General features: G+C 33.1%; 1 long non-coding RNA gene and 1 other non-coding gene across 3 annotated transcripts; one reads left to right on the top strand and one right to left on the bottom strand.

Moving 5' to 3' along the window:
* Positions 1-8,835: 8,835 nt before the first annotated feature.
* LOC145065134 (small nucleolar RNA R71) lies at positions 8,836-8,942 on the bottom strand. Its single transcript, XR_013688284.1, has one exon. It is a non-coding gene; the product is annotated as a small nucleolar RNA R71 (small nucleolar RNA).
* A 2,365-nt stretch (positions 8,943-11,307) lies between these two features.
* On the top strand, positions 11,308-12,111 carry LOC145063537 (uncharacterized). Of its 2 annotated transcripts, XR_013687981.1 has the most exons (3): positions 11,324-11,465; positions 11,637-11,731; positions 11,811-12,111. It is a non-coding gene; the product is annotated as an uncharacterized LOC145063537 (long non-coding RNA). The 2 variants fall into 2 exon arrangements; XR_013687980.1 differs by having other exon boundaries at positions 11,308-11,731.
* The last annotated feature ends 4,978 nt before the right edge of the window (positions 12,112-17,089 follow it).

Below are 17,089 nucleotides of genomic sequence, written 5' to 3'. Positions count from 1 at the left end.
AAAAAAACGCAATTCTCTTTATTAACCCATTAAAACCCATGTAACCCTGAGTCTCAAAGAAATTACCAACAAAATCATGGCCTGATCATCTTTATCAAGTAGTATGCAATTCAAATCCTTACTAAAAGCAAAATTTATAAGCAAACAATGTATTGTTGGATTAATCAGTTTGGTCAAATGATTCAAAAGCAGTTTTTATATCTAGGGGTATTTTAGGAAATTTATCAAATAGTTGGTGTTCGTTAGAAAAGATCATTGTTTCAACATCAATTCATCTTCACCACCAGCCAAAGATTCATAAAAAATATTATAAACAAATAAAACATTAAAAAACAAATAAAATTTCAAGATAAAAGATGGTCGCATAAAAAGTAAAATACCACGATTACAATCCAAACTCTTAACCCCAATTTCAAATGTCAAAGTCAAATTAGGACAAACTAAAATTAAATTGGAGATAAGATGAAGTGATGCTTTGTTCGGCTGAGCAGATAAGAAAATAGGAACAGACAAAGTAAAATTAAACTGCTTTACCAATACTATTTTATAAAAATGTATTTATTCTTATTTTTTATTTTATGAAATACACCACTCCGGTAAAAATGTCAACTTAATATACTAATTAACACTTTGACGTTTGTTGTAGTTTCACCATCCCATTAACCCTACAAAGTAAAGGATTTCCATATCTTCACTGGGTTTGATTGGGTACTCGTCTAATTGATTGCAACTGGAATCGAAATACTATAACGAAAAAACAACAGACTCCACTCTCTGCGACTACATATAACTCCTGGTAAATTTTTTTTAAACAGCTAAACATTATTCCTAGTACTCCGATTTTTGCTTTAATTTTGTGTTTTTAAATTAAGATCATGAGAATGAATGACATAATTTTCATTGGAAATTCCTTATTCACCCTCCATTTTCGATTAGTTTCTGCAATTTTTCACCATTGCTATCAATTCTAAACCTGATAAGTTCATAGATAATTAGGTTTTGTGATTGGTGCAATGTTGTTTTTAGATCAGTAGATTTTATTCTTATGAACACACATTATGTATATAGAGTACATGTAACCAATAAAGTATTCAATGGTGTTGGAATTAATTCAGTTAATTCTTAATTTTAGAATAAGATTTATGCAGTAATCAAGTCACTTGATAATGTTAGAATGGAACACAAAACCAAGAAGGAAATCTGAACAAGAGATTAATAGGGACAAAAACTTGACAATCAAATTGCTTGATTCTTGAAAATGGAAACTTCACAGTGGACAAAATAACGAACAGGGGAGGAACACTAGACTAATATTGACCCGTATTTTTTTTAATTATCCAACAATTGCTCCTATCTTAATGTAGTCCAATTTGTACTGATTTTACTTTTCATACCATACTGAATGTTCAATGTCGTATCAAATTTTACAAGTTGGGATGAATATCTATTACACCAGGTCCTTACAAAAAGATGGACAAGTCTTGGATGGGAACTGATAGACACAAAAAGCCTTACATCGATGGAGTTGCAACATTTTTGGATTATGTTGTACGCAATGACAATATATTGCCACGTGTAGATCCACTTGACTTGCGTAAAGAATCATGCAATGATTATTTTCGGACTGACTGTCCGGGTATAGTCATACATAAGGTATAAATTTCTCATTCATATGCTAATTCTATCATTTGTTTTATTTCAACCGTGAACATCCCATGTTTACATGTTTATATACATTTTTCTGATTCTAATGACTTCGTTTGTTTGTATCAGGCACATGAGAATCCTTGATCCTGGTGTTATTTCAAGAGGGAATTATAATCATTCTATTAAATTTAGGTAATTTTAATTATATTTATTGAGTTTTTGGTCAACAAAACTTATTTGAGTCATTTTTGTCAGGTGAACTAGTAAAACAGTAAAAAATCAGTTTTTTGGACAATAAAAAAGATAGCTTTACTAGTAAAAAATTTAGCTTTTAAATTCTTTTGGTTATTTTGACCATTTAGGTCCATTTTTGGCTAGTTGGTCAAAAAGACCAAAATGGTCAATTTGGTCATTTTTTTCAGCTTTATAATATAGAACTTATGGTTTAGGTATTCAATATTTTCACATTATAGGTCCAAATTAAAGTGTTTGGACCGTGTTGGTCATTTTGACCATTTAAGCCTTTTTTTGGGATTTTGTTCAAAATGACCATTTGGCCCAATTTGGTGGTTTCATCTGGTAAAACAGTAAAAAATCAGTTTTTTGGACATTAAAAACATAGCTTTACTCCTAAATTTTTAGCTTTTGGATCCTTTCGGTCATTTTGACAATTTAAGTCAATTTTTGGCTAGTTGGTCAAAAAGACCAAAATGGTCAATTTGGTCATTTTATTCAGCTTAACCATAGAGAACTTATACTTTATGTATTCAACATTTTCACATTATAGGTCCAAATTATGGTGTTTCGACCGTGTTGGTCATTTTGACTACTTAACTCTTTTTTGGGCATTTTGTTCAAAATGACAATTTGTCCAATTTTGGTAGGTTTATATGGTAAAACATGAAATATTTAGTATTTAAGATATTTGAAACTTTGGCATTACTAGTATAAAGTTTAGCTTTTGGACCCTTTTGGTTATATTGTCTATTTAGGTCCATTTTTGGCATGTTGGTTAAAATGACCAAAATGGACAATTTGAACATTATATTCCGCTTAGTAAAAACAAAATCATAATTTTAGTTTTTTTAAACGTCCCAATTCTAGTAGAAAGTTTCTTTTTCGGACCAGTTTTGTTATTTTAACTATTTAGGTCAATTTTTGGCCTGTTCATCAACATGACCATTGGCCAGCGTTATTTTTCTCAGTATGTTCAGCTGGTAAAACAGAAATAAAAACAGTAGTGTGCTTATTTTCAACTTAGTATTTCAAGTTTTTTCTAATTTATCGTTTTTAATGTTAAATTACTGATTTCCCCTTGTGCCTATGCAGGTCTTCACAACCCCAGTAACCTCCTTCCACATACCCTTCAACCTCTCAAAGTTCATGCATTAAAGGTTATAATTTGCGTTTTGTTGTCTGGTGCTCGATACCCCAAAGTTAGTTGCTTGAATGAGAAAAAAGGTTTCTTCGAAATTTGCTCGAAGTAGTGTATTCTAGTTGACAGTTGCTACTGGTTCTCCCCTGAAAAAAATGTCAATTGGTTGATGTTTATTAATTAGAATTAGAACTAGAACTCCTTTGTCTCATTTGTGTTTTGACCCAAAAGTGACAATAATACCTTTATTGATAAACTATTTTTTTTAACCAAATTAAATGGTGGATTAATGATGGAGAGCTCTAATTATAAGAGTGTATTTTATTTTTCTCTCATTTTAATTGTATTATTCCTAGTTCTTTGTTAGTATTTTAATTTAATATAATTTATTTTGTATTCAAATTCTCTGAATTTATATTATTTTATTTAATCAATGATCAATTAAACCATCACTGTATTTACTTTGACTATTTTTGCAAAAGATGTTTAGAGTTCAACTATTAAACATTGAGTATTAGTGACAAAAAATACTTATGGTCACTTGTTTTTTTTTCTGTTATCATAACAAAATATTCACTTTTCGACACACATAAGAATTAAACAATAATCATGAAATACTAATAGTCATATGTTTCTTCTTTTTTCACGACGATTGTTTACTTTTAGTCGCACGTCAAAATTAAACCATAACCATACAACACTTGTAGTTCAAAGTTCTTTTTTCATTAAACCTTAAGCATATAATACTTATAGTCCTTGTTTTTTTTCCTTAAAACATGGCCGTAGAATACTAAAGGTCACATGTTTTTTTTATGATTATTAATATTTTTTAGTTATAATCACCTATATATATGAAATGAATAAATGTTCACAAAATAATAATAGTCATATATCTTTTTTTTCTTTTATCAAGACTATTATTAACTATTAAACACGCATAAGAGATTAAATCATGACTATGTGTTCTAAAAATTGGCAATAAAATACTCATAGTCACACGTTTTATATTTAATCATAGTCTTTTTTTTTTTTTTTTTTTGCTTTTACACACCTAATAATTTAATCAATAACTGTTAAATACTTACAATCAATTTTTTTTTCTTTTATGATGACTATCATTTACTTTTATACATACACCAAATTGTAAAAAGTAACAATAAATTACTTATAGTTACAAATATTTTCTTTTTTCATGAATATGATATACCTTTTAGTCACACATAACATGTTTAACTGTGACTATAACATACTTATACTTATACATTTTTTTCTTTTATCATGACAAATGTTTACTTTTAGACACACATAATAAACTAAACATGACCATAAAACGCTTATAGTTACTTGTTTGGTTGCTCTTAATCAGTGTGTAATAAACGCTATCGTATGGACACACAAATAATTAATGTAGCCATATATTACCTTTTAGTTACGTTGCATTCAAATGTCAATATCTGCTCCATGATACAGCCACATAAACATTTGTTTCATGTGACCATATAATAATCTATTGTCTCTAATAAAAACCATCACAAAGTTTTTCCATATATCTAAAAAAATGTGACGGATGGTGACATTTAGCCTCATTGTTCCAGTGTGGCTAATAATTGTCACATTTGTTATGTTTAAACGTGTCTAAAGGTTTCAACTATATTACTAATGGTCATGAAATACAACTTAAAATGTCATTAAAACAATGGCAGAATTTTAGCAATAACCTTTAGACACAATTTTAGTCAAAAGTGTGGCTGGGCGGTTTTGGCAAAAGTGTGACCATAGGTCATTTTTGTACTAGTGTTTAAATCTTATATGTTTTTTGTGTTTATTTCCACCACGAGTAGCTAAATCATTAAGCTTTTGTTTAGTGTAGATGAACCCTAATATTATGTGTTAGTTTCTTACATTTCATGGATTTTATGAAGTTGGTTTAAGCTTGTGTTTGATTATCATTACCTAGCATGTTAAAGTTCTAATATTTGTTGCTTTAATTCAAGTTAAATGTAGTTGAATGACCATTTTTATTGCATGAACTTGATTACATGGTAGTTTATGATTATTAAATTGCTAGAGCTAGGATTAACCAAATCTTAGATTATGTAATAAAGGTAACAACCTTAGATGTGTTAGAGAACATAATTTGATCATAACTGTGTTTAATTAATTGTCTTGATCATAGATAATTATCCTAGATATACATCTAACATAGCCCAATTATCCTTAACTGTCAATTTTGTGTTTGATTGTGTATGGTCATTACATAGTAGTTCATGAATTGGTAAAAATATTAGGAGATCGGACCAAGACTGCTAATTATATTTAAATTGGTAACCAACTAAATAAATCCATGTTTAGAAACTATCCATAGGAAAAATGGGGATTCAAAGCTAAACGAAAGTTTCTTCACCATCTTGATTTCAATCGTTCTTAGTTAAGTTGTTTGCTTAGTTTTTAGTTAATTTAATAGTTTAAGTTAATTTGAAATTTTAACATTAGATAAAACCCCAATTTAGTTATTGTTTTTAGGTTAATTTTTGGTAATTATATTATTAGCTTAATCTCGTTCCTTGTGTTCGATACCCAACTTACTTTACTATACTAAAAACTGACTAGGTACACTGCCTATATGTGCATTATTAATTAAGTTAGTTAGGTTAATAAATTTAAAAGTTGATAGGTATAATTTTACACACCAAGTTTTTGGTGCTGTTGTCAGGGAACAACTATTTCAGTTGTTAATTTAAGGAAGAATTTCATATATGCCATTAATAAAGAGCTAAATATCGTATTTATCCTGTCTAATATTAAAATATCATATATACCCTAAATAAATATAAAAATATCATATTTTCCCAAAAAATTATTTTATAGCTTTTTTAAATAAATTTTGTTATTTAACATGATTTTAATTATGAACATAACCAACATTGACCATAATACCCTCAAGTTCATATCTCACGCTCTCATTTTTCTATGTTTTGGGACGATCACATATTTGAAGAAAGATAACCTTCGTTCCTTATTCTTCTATTCTAACTGTTGGATTAGGTGTCTAAGCTCATAACTATATTTGGTATGTACTTGACCCGATAGTAGCATAGTCATTTTGGGTTGGCTTCACCAAAGCAACTTGACTAGATGAATTATGGAGAAAGATGTTAATTATGATTTATTAATATATATTATGTGAATAATATATTAAAAGTGAAATCATATTGTTCAATTAATATTGGTCAAGAATTGATTTAGAATTAATTTTGTGGTCAAAAGAGATTAATTAAATCAAGGGAACTGATATGTAATTATGTGATAATTGCAAAATGGGCTGAAGATCCCTATGGATAGGGGTGGACAAAATATTATGGATAACCCATAAGGATTTTGTCCATTCTAAGAATTCTGGAAGGATCTTATGGGCTGCTTAGAGCCTAAGCAACCGGATTTGGTCTTTGACTGAAACCATAACTCTTCAGCTATATGAGGGATCCCTTGGCATCATATTTTCGGATACCAGAAACCCTAGAAAGATCTTAGACCCGATTTTGAGCCTCCTCCTCTCTATCATATTCTCCAACTTGCTTCTTGGTGTTTGTTATCGATTAGAGGTATAACACTTGTGATACTAAAGCTCTCAAAGGTTAAGATCAAGCTACAATTGAAAGGTAACATCCTAACTTTGTTTTAGTTATGATTTTCGATTTTATGTATGCTAGATTAGGGTTTACAAGCTTTAGATGATTATTGCATGTACAATTAGAATATTAAATCCAAAGCTTTAGGGTTTACATGTGCACCATAGGATTGCTGTTATGCTCAAAACCCATCACTAACACCATGCCACCCAAACATCATGCTTACCTTGTTTATTCACAATCATCGTGTTCATTTACTCTTTAATCACATGGAAAATATCAACTCTAAAGATAGCAGATATAACAGTTATGTATATCAATCCATTACCCAAAAATAAAGGAATAAAATAGATTGATCAATTTCTCTGTAAAATTATTAATCTGGACCATAGAAGATTACAAAATTGTAATCATACAGGAAGGGGAATGAAAGGTTATAACTTGTACTTTTCAAATGGAACAAAAATAGTGTTGCCTTTCACTTCAATACCATGGGTTATTGGTGAAGATTAGTTGCAGCTTTATTGCCAATGATGTCTCAACTATTAAGTGGGTTTAGCTTCATATGGATCAACAAAGGAGGTATGCTAATTGTTCGAATAAAAGCTATTTCAGCGAGCTTTGGCGTGCCTTCTGTATGTAACTACAAAAATGGTGTTCTAATCGTCCAAGGTACTTGATTTGAGTTCTTTTTCTAGTGACTTTAGGGATTAGTTGTAAAAAATATATAATTCAACAAAATCTAGAAGGTGGTGATAGGTGTTGTAGACACTAAAACGATGTATCGACCATTTTCTCCTGCTATCATCGAAGTAGGGATGAATTTGAAGCGCTAACGTCTGGTTCATATAGTTTTATGGCAAAGCTTATGACCTCATGGATAGGTTTCCAGCATGATGTATAGAAGCAAAAGTGGTAACATAATCATTTTATAAGAAAGGTTTAATATTCCTTAATTGTTAGGTTATAGATTGGTGTATAGAACCATTGCATTTGTTAGCTTGAGTTTGATGTTTTCTATGAGATTAAAGAGTAAATGAACTTGATGATAGTGAATAATCATGGTAAGCATGATGTTTGAGGTCGCATGATGTTATAACGAAACATTAAGAAGGAGCGAAAGGTTTTCCTTTTTTTTTTTATATATATGTGATCACCCTAAAAGATAGAAGAATGAGAGAATGAGATAATAAGTTAAGGGTATTATGGACAATATAAGTTTTATTAATAATTAAACTGATTTTAAATAACAAAAAATGATTAAAAAAGTTTAAAAATAAGGTTTTGGGCAAATATGATATTTTGGGTATTTATTTAGGGTATATATGATATTTTCATATTAGATAGGGTAAATATGTTATTTAGCTTTTTCTTAAGGGCATATACGAAACTCTCCCTTAATTTAATTGTTTTAGGTTAGCCGATCATTTTTGTGGGGTAAAAGCCACAAAAATTTAATTTTCTGCAAAACTTAAGTTTTTTGCTTTTAATTGTTCTCACGACGTGAGATTTACCTCTCACGGTGTGAGTTCAAAATTTTCAGCTTTTATTTAATTTGCTTTTTAATTCGTTTTTACGTGTTTTTGTTTGTTTTGTTTCAGTGATTTATGACCCAAGGATCCAGAAATCCAATTGTTTCAGTACTTCAAGATCCAGAATCCGCTTTCCTTAAGAAGAAAGATAAAAAGGTTGACAAATCGAGTAGCACTTTCTAAGTCAATAAATTCGAAAGCTTTGAGAAGACTCCCGACAAGAAGGGAATTGGTTACGAGCCAGAAACCAAAGATGATTCAGAGGATGATGTACAAAGCGAGGTAGAAGAGATGGAATACAAAACCATAATGCATATGGATGAGTATAAAAATAGGATGTGTAATGATAGTGGTCTTGGTCTAGTTCCACCCATGATTCCAACATTAACTAATTTTGAGCTCAAGGGTCATATCCTTCCGATGCTCAAAGACATACCATTTACCAAGAAAGATTATGAAGATGCTTTCAAGCACATCGATGAAGTGTTGGACATTGCTAATTATTTCAATGTTCCAAATGTTTCAATAGATGCAATTTTTTTGAGGATGCTTCCCATGATGTTTACTGGAGATGCAAAAGTATGGTTGAAGTCGTTGGGGCAACTTTTGCCAAGCTTTCATAGAGCAATTTAGTCCTCCTTCTAAGATTTCCAAACTTAAAAAGAAGATTGCCAGCTTCCAACACGAAATCGGCGAATCCTTATACAAAGCATGGGAGAGATACAAAGGCCTTCTAAGAAATTGTCCTCAACATGAGTTAAATGTTCAACAAGAAGCTTCTATTTTTTATGATGGATAGATGTAAAAATGAGTTAACTTCTTGATTCTCAAGGACCAATGACTAAGAAGAATCCGACGATGATAAAAGAATTAATTGAAGAATTCGCGAAGCACTCAAGAGAATACCGTAACCCACGAGAGGATGGTACAAGAGCTAAAGGAAGTGGGGATGGAGGGAGTGAGAATTTGGCATCGGTGATGGCTAAGTTAGAGAATATGGGTAGGAGGATGACTAAGATGGGGTAATCAATTCATGCAATACAAGTGAGGTGTGATAATTGTAGTGGACCGCACATAACGAAAGATTGCGATTTGGATGAAAATAGGAATAGAAAAAGCACAAGTTTGCTACTCAAGTGGTGAAAAATATGATGAAGATTGGAGAAAGCCAAAGAAAGAAATGGTTGCCTTATGAAGAATATAAGAAGAAAAAAGAAGAAAAGTATCGGCAAACCAGACGAGCCTACTACCAAAAGGAACAACCACCACTCGAGAAGAAGATAGACTTTAAGTCAATGCTTAATAGGTTTATGGAAGCCTCTGAAAAAAGGGACGATGCTACTGATATTACCATTAGAAATCACCAAGATTCCATAAAGAACATTGTGACTCAACTTGGGCAATTGACTAAACTCGTTAACGAAAGGTTACCTCCCAAGAATCCTGATCCAAAACCGCAACCACATGTCATGGCCATATCTACAAAAAAAACCCTTATTTAGAGCCTATAGTGATCCGCAATGAAGCCTCAAAGCAACCTAATCCGAAACCAAAGATAATGAAGATCGAAGAAAAAGAAAGGTCCGGTGCCCAATTCTCACGACGTGAGGCACAACCTCTCACGTTGCGAGCGTAGTCTGATAAGAAAAATATATCTTTTGTTAAACTGTATCATTCTCTGTTACCTTTTCCTTTTCGAGAAAGGGAACATCCACCAGAGAAAGAGCATAAAAGTTTTATTAATCAAGTCAAGGGTATTCCAGTTAGTACCCCATTATTGAATCGTTAGCAAAAATGCCCAAACTACTCGAAATTCCTTTAAGATCTTCTTGACACTCACGAACAATTAGAGAAGATTTCCAAGATTCTTCTTAATGAACAATGTTTAGCAGTAATAATGGAAGGAGTACCACTAAATATGGGAGATCCAGGATGCCTTACATTGCCATGAGAATTTGGAAATTCCACAAAAACTTTCCCCTTAGCCGATTCTAGAGCTAGCATTAATTTAATGCCCTATTCTTTTTATCAAAAGCTTTACCTTCCAAATTTGAAGACTACAAGAATGGCAATCCATATGGAGAATCGTTTAGTAACATATCCTCGAGGCATAGTAGAAGATTTATCGGTTAAAACTAGAAAATTTGTTTTTCCAATTGATTTTGTAGTTATAGACATGAATGAGGATGAAGATGTACCCATTATCCTTGGATATCCACTTCTAAACACCGCAAAAGCCTTGGTAGATATTCAAGAGTCAAAGCTTACATTACGAGTGGGAAAAGACGAGATAACATTTGGAGTTGATGAAGGATTCAAGAACTCAAAGGAAAAAAAAATGAAGTATTCTTTATGGATGAGGACAATGAGCTTGAAGAATTAGAAAAATTAATGAAAGAATAGATCCAAGATAAGGAAAAACCAAAGGAAGAAGTCAATCTTATGAAGCCAAGGGCCTCGATTTCAATGATGTTTGAAGTCTTCGCCTTTACTACACCACAAGTCCAAATTGAGGAGGCTACTGAAATTAAAGATTCTAGTACACGTGATGAAGAGGAGGATCACAAAAGAAAAGAGACACAACTTGATAAGATAAAAGTGGACAAGAAGGAATTAGCTAAAAGCAAAGTGAAGAGCTTGAATGCTGAAAAATCCCAAGGAGTCAAAAAAAAAACTTGATGCTTACAACAAACAAATGAAGAAAGAGAATTCGAAGGAAGTGTACATAAGACGAGTTCAAGCTTACAAGAGAAGATGGAAAGAACAAAAGGAGAACAGGGAGATTTTGCTCCAACCCGCAACAACATAGAGTGGGAAGGAGTCTGACTCACGACTCAACAAAAAGAACGCTTCTCAGGAGGCAACTCGAGATCGGTTTACATTTTCTTTTCCTTTTCTTTCTATTTAGTTTTGTATTTATTTTAATTTTATTTTTTGGAATAAGTCATTTATTCATCTTTTAATTTTCAAAATCAAGTGCGGGATCAAAATAAAGAGCGGTAATAATTTTTAAAAGTTTTAAGATAAAAAATGGGTTTTTGTCAAATTTTCGAAGCCCACGACATAGGATTAAGAACCCACGACGTGGGGAATCAAAGAAGCCCGCACGACGTGAGCATAAAAGGGGACCAAATTTTATACGCAACCCTCAAACCATTTGGATTTCTTACTTCTTTTCACTTACGACATGAGTTCAATGAAAATCAACTCTTGATCCCCCACTTCGTTTTCGACCGATTTCCTTTACTCTTTGTTTGATTCCATGTTTTATCTACACTAAAGGTATGATCCCCGTACTCAAAACCATTTAATTTGCAGATTTCATACATTTAGAAGTTAGGGTTTGTTCTTAAGTTTCATTGGTCAAAATTGATGAGATAATTTGTGAAAGTAGTGTTGCATGTTTGTTGAATGGCCTTAGAATCACTGCTAGACTAAACCCCTTGCATTCAGTTGGTTTAATTTAGGCTGATTTATGCCCGATTCTCATGCATGTTGACTAACCAAGCCGACGCCGCGAGGGTCATATCTCAAAACATGAGAACTAGGTAAACAATCAAAATCGTTTTCTATTTGATTAATATGCTATTGTTTTTCGTGTCAATTTTTTTGTTGTTCACTTTGTAGGTCTTATGGGTCCAAGAAAGGCTAATCCACAGTCCCAAGGAGATGTGTCAAGACTTCATCCATTTCATGAGTTCCCGGACGACCTTCCGAGTGAGATTTTTAACAATTACACTAAAAACTTGGGATGGATTTATAACCTAGAGTTTGCAATCTCGCCAAATATTGATTGCAAAAAAATGAATGAGATTGGGATATTGGAGAGGTTAAATCCGTACCTCATGAAGATGTTTATGCAAAATGGTGTCAAATTTACATGTAACGATTGGAAAATTTTATTCTCAATAAAGGAGCCTGTTTTTAAGGAGTTATGTGTTGAATTCTTCTCAATGGTTTCATTTGAAGCAAATACAATAGACCCACAATACACAAATGCTTTAGTTTTTTTGTCTTGGTGGACAATATCAAGATTGTAGTTTGGCTGAATTAGCATGGAGAATGGGATTATACAAGCAACAAGAAGTGATTTCTTTTGAGATCGGTTGCTCGAGATTATTCTGCAGGTGTAAATGGGTATTTGTTTTGGAAAACTATCGCTAATGGAGGATTTCATTTGGGGGTATCTCAAGAGAGCAAAATTTGGTCTCCCATCTACCTCCAAGTAACATTTTCTGTCAATCAAAAAGAAACATGGAGACAAGGTCATGAGTCTTAATTTATTTTTAATACGGAGTATTATCACACGGGGAGTTTGCTACAACATTCCCTATTTTCTAGCTCAATATTCGGGGGGGGGGGGGGGGGGGGTGTGGAAGGCAGTTAGCTCAAGAGCTAGAAGCTCAATAGTGGGTGGTCATTTTGTTACCTAATTGGTAAAATCATATGGAATATCTGTGCCAGGATTGACTCGTTCTTTGTCGTGAATCGATGGGGATGATCTCCCCTTTAGTTATTTGGAGTCGATGAGGGTTATAGTGAACATGGGAACACATTACGGAATACTAGCCAACAATGAAGTGATACCATTAGAACAACTGCAACAAAAGGGACGCCAAAATGTGAGAGGGAGAACAGAGAGAGGCCAACCTCAAAAATACCAAGACACGCCAGTTTGATGAGTACCAACCGACCCATTCCAAAATCGGGTTGGGTACTATTTGGATAACATTTGAGGGTTGTAGACTATCAGAACCAAGTCATCAATGGAATCTATTCACATTTTCAGATTGAGAGCCAACCTAGCATGTCGCCACAAGCGCCATACATTCAAAATTCAGAGGAAATATGGACATCGCATAACTTTGGGGATGGATCAAGTGGAGCGCAAGGAGATGAAGATGAAGAGTGACTTGTTATCTTTCTTTTTATTTTTATTTGAGTTTTTATTTAGTTTTTATTCTTGGTTATTGTTGGTGTGTTTTAATTTGTGTTTTAGTTTGTGTTTTAATTTGTTTTGATTATTTAAAATGATGTAATCAAATGTAGGAATGTTAGTATTCTTGCTACATAGGAGTTCGTTTTTGTGACAATCGAGAGGATTTTGTCACTGACCACCGCTAGGAGAGAGTAAGAAAAATAGATGTAATAGATTAAGATTGTAATATCTGATTTATGAGATAATAAAAATCAATGTTCTGTTACATTTATTGTTAAATCGACTGTTAGACTAAACAATAAGCGTCCAAAAAGTTGTACCGTCTTCGAAGTTGGTTAACGCATTTGGAAAGTACTCATCAACGTGATCCCAAGGATATAAGGTTCGTAAAAATCCGAATCCAAATGAGAGAGTTATAGATTTTATAAAAAATAAAAATCAACCACGTAATTAAAGTTATTTATGTCAAAACGGTACTTAGAGATTGGTTGAGTTTTGAATAATAGTGCAAAAAGGAGATTTGTAGTACTCCTTGAGATATAAATTTTAGAAGAACTAATGCCAAAACGTGATCCGTATGAGAGAAATTTTATTTTTGTAATATCATTTACTTTTACCTCCGTTAGGCACAAAAATAAAAGTCAAAACTAGCTAAAACAACCTAAATGAGAGTTGTAGTAGTCCTTGAGATCATTACATAGATATAAAGATGGATTAGATCAGAGATCGCACGAAAGAGATATGATTTTTACAAAATCATTTCGCGTGCACGAGGTGCGTGCCTATGCCCGTCGCACTCCTGACACTGGATTCAAGTCGATTGCGAGTGATGTGGCCAATTGGGGAAGTGACATGTGACCGTCTCTAGATGGAGCCACAATGATCACGCGCAACACGCAAGATCATTGTGTTGTGCTCATCGAAAATTTGTGCCTATAGATACAAGGCAATGCGAATCCCATTCTTCACACCTTCTAATCCTCTCTCTCTCTCTCTCTCTCTCTCTCTCTCTCTCTCTCTTTTAAATGTCGAAGCTGTTGCACCCTTGGAGCGGTCCTCGGACTCCCGAGCCTAATTCAACCCCACACAAGCGGTCTCACGTGTCAAGGGTGAGTTCACGACCCCATTTTACTATTTTAAAGGTTTTACCGGGGGGGGGGGGGGGGCATAGATGCTTATTAAACAGCTTTATCAAAATATATTTATATCTATAAATATCAATCGTTATATAAAGCATTAAACCTTAGGAAAATGTAGCCAGAGATACTATACCTAGTTGTAAGCTATGATATTATGCCTAAGAGTTATGATAACCGATAATTTAGGAAGAGATATTACCTAGATGATATTGATGGCCAATTACCTAGGATAATTAAATCAACTATACGGATATGCAATGTACCTAATCGTTACTCTGCCAAATATCATATTTTAAATTAACCATAATTAGGGTATATATATATATACACACACACACACAAGATAACTATGAGATCAAAAAGTTTTAATTATCAAATATAAAGTAAAACATTTATATTGTGACAGTTATAGGAAATCACTAAGAACGAAAAGAAAAGATAAAAGATAAAATACATAAGGTTAATGTGTTAGTGAGCTGTTATTATTTATCCTTAGCTTGATTAAATTCGGCTAACATGAACCTGCAATCATTAATCTTGCGAGAGCCAGAAAGATATGTATAGATCTATATGAGGATTAACACCCCAACTTGCAATATCTAGATACAATGCCGCCATGATAACTTTCTTTATTATTCAAACACTATTCGACGTCTGAAGAAGCATCGTGCGGGGAAATTATTAGTCTACAACGTCAATTATGGGGGCTAATGGTAATACATTACAATCACCTTAGAGATCCGAATACCTCGAGGGACGCCTTCGGGTAATAAATAAAATACGTTAGGATTAATAGAATATCCTAAAATATAAAGATAGTAAGAAGGAATGATAAAATATCCTATAAAGATAAAACAAGTTAAGGTTGGTAAGATATGTTAACAAATATAAAAACATTTTCTAAAAGAATAAGGATTATTAATATAAAATCAATAAAGCAGAAAACTACAAAAACCTATGAGCTCATCAAAATTATGTTGACATTTTCAAAATAAATGTATTCTCAGGGAGATGAGTGTAGAGGATAGTCATGCAGATGAGGATGTCGTCAAGGAAGTTTGCTGGAGTTTCTTTCTGTTTGTTAGTAATTTCTAATTATATTCAAAAGGTGTGATTGATCTATTAAACAATGTTATTCGAAATAAATTATAATAAATAAAAGTATTGTTTGTGTTATATTTATGTTTAATGTTCAATATATCTGTGTGCCTCGATCCATTAACCCTAAATTGCACAGCCCGACATTTCAGCTGCCGGCTGGGGGTGTGTTAGATTGCTATCAGTGCTACTGATTATAGCAAACTAGTAATTCCTTAGGAACTACGACAATAACCTAGGGAATATACTCAAAATTATTTAAACCTAATAAAAGTATTATAAATAATTACCGTGCGGATAGACTACTTATATGAGAGGTGACTAATTTGAGTTGTCTCTTGCGTTGTCGGATTTCAGAACGACTATATGCTAAAATGGTCGTGCCCTCTGGCACTTATCATTTGGCCGATCCTTACTTGATAGTCTTGAAGTACAAAACATAAAATATACCCCTAATCAAACACTAATCAGATAAAGAGTTATAAAAACTCTTATAAACATACCTATATATTATTAAACTATCCATTTAAATCATAACTTAAGATTTTAGGTCCAAAATGAATCCTAGGGTTAGCCTAGTACTTCGGTCGTACCACAAATAGACCTAGAATGCGGAACTAAGTTTTATTATGGTCCGGCCGACAACACCTAAACCCGAATGCCCTAGTTGACAATCTAAACACTTCAGGATTTATGGATCCATAGTTTAGTACGATTAGTTAAGAGATTAGCACGAGGCCTAAAACTCGAGGATCTTCGGATAAGTAGCATAGATCGACTTCCTGAAGAATAGAGCCTTAGATCAAGACATAGAGGATTCAACACATAGTGAAATGGTAAACCTTGAGGATATTCGGATTAGAGACAGGCATCCAAAATACCCCCATATAGAGAGTCACCAAAGATACGGTACTATCTACTACATATATATATATATATATATATATATATATATATATAATATGAAATTATATGAATTATATACTACCTCTCATAAACATCTTCATGTTTGATGTTTTATGTAGGATATCAGAGTGATATGGAGGATATATAGGACCGGGTATCACATCTTTACCCAGAAGAAGACGAAGTGGTGCCATACATGCTTGAGGGATAGAGAGATTATGATCCGACGATGCCCCTACCCATTCCCCAGTATCAACTGATGATGAGCTATTTGAAGACGAAGCAGAGCCCATCGAGGAAGAGGAGCATCATGACGAGGAGTTCGGTGGAGTACCCACAGATAGATCACCTTACCCAGATTCATTTTCCCATTAGGATCTTGCAGAGACTAAAGAGGAGGACCCTGAGTTTGAGTCATCCTTAGAGATTTTTGCTCCACTACCCCCATCCTCGAGCCAGCCTTTTGGTAGTTATGCTTTGGGACCCAACACTATAATCACCCATACAAAGTTCATTCCTATTCCATCACGTATGAGAGCAGCCTCACTGACATCATCACCGAGATCATCAAAGAAGCCTTACCCCACCCATAAAGACTCCATAGTGGACGAGTGAGTTAGGGAGGAGAGTATTGGGTTTTATGAGGTCAGAGAATCCTCCTAGGCACCTAGACATGATCATAGTAATGGCCCAAAAACCATGATAAAGTTTTTCATTTTTCAACAAGTGTTACAGTCATCAAATTTTTCCAAAACCATTAGATAGTAACAATGTCAAATTATCAGATTAACAATATCAAAAATTGCGGAAAATAGTGAGGGGAG

The sequence above is a fragment of the Lactuca serriola genome, chromosome 7 (genome assembly GCF_051521515.1).
Source record: "Lactuca serriola cultivar US96UC23 chromosome 7, Lser_US96UC23_V15, whole genome shotgun sequence".
Taxonomy (NCBI): domain Eukaryota; kingdom Viridiplantae; phylum Streptophyta; class Magnoliopsida; order Asterales; family Asteraceae; genus Lactuca; species Lactuca serriola.
The sequence above is the reverse complement of the archived record's forward strand: the minus strand, read 5'-3'. Positions and strand labels throughout refer to the sequence as shown.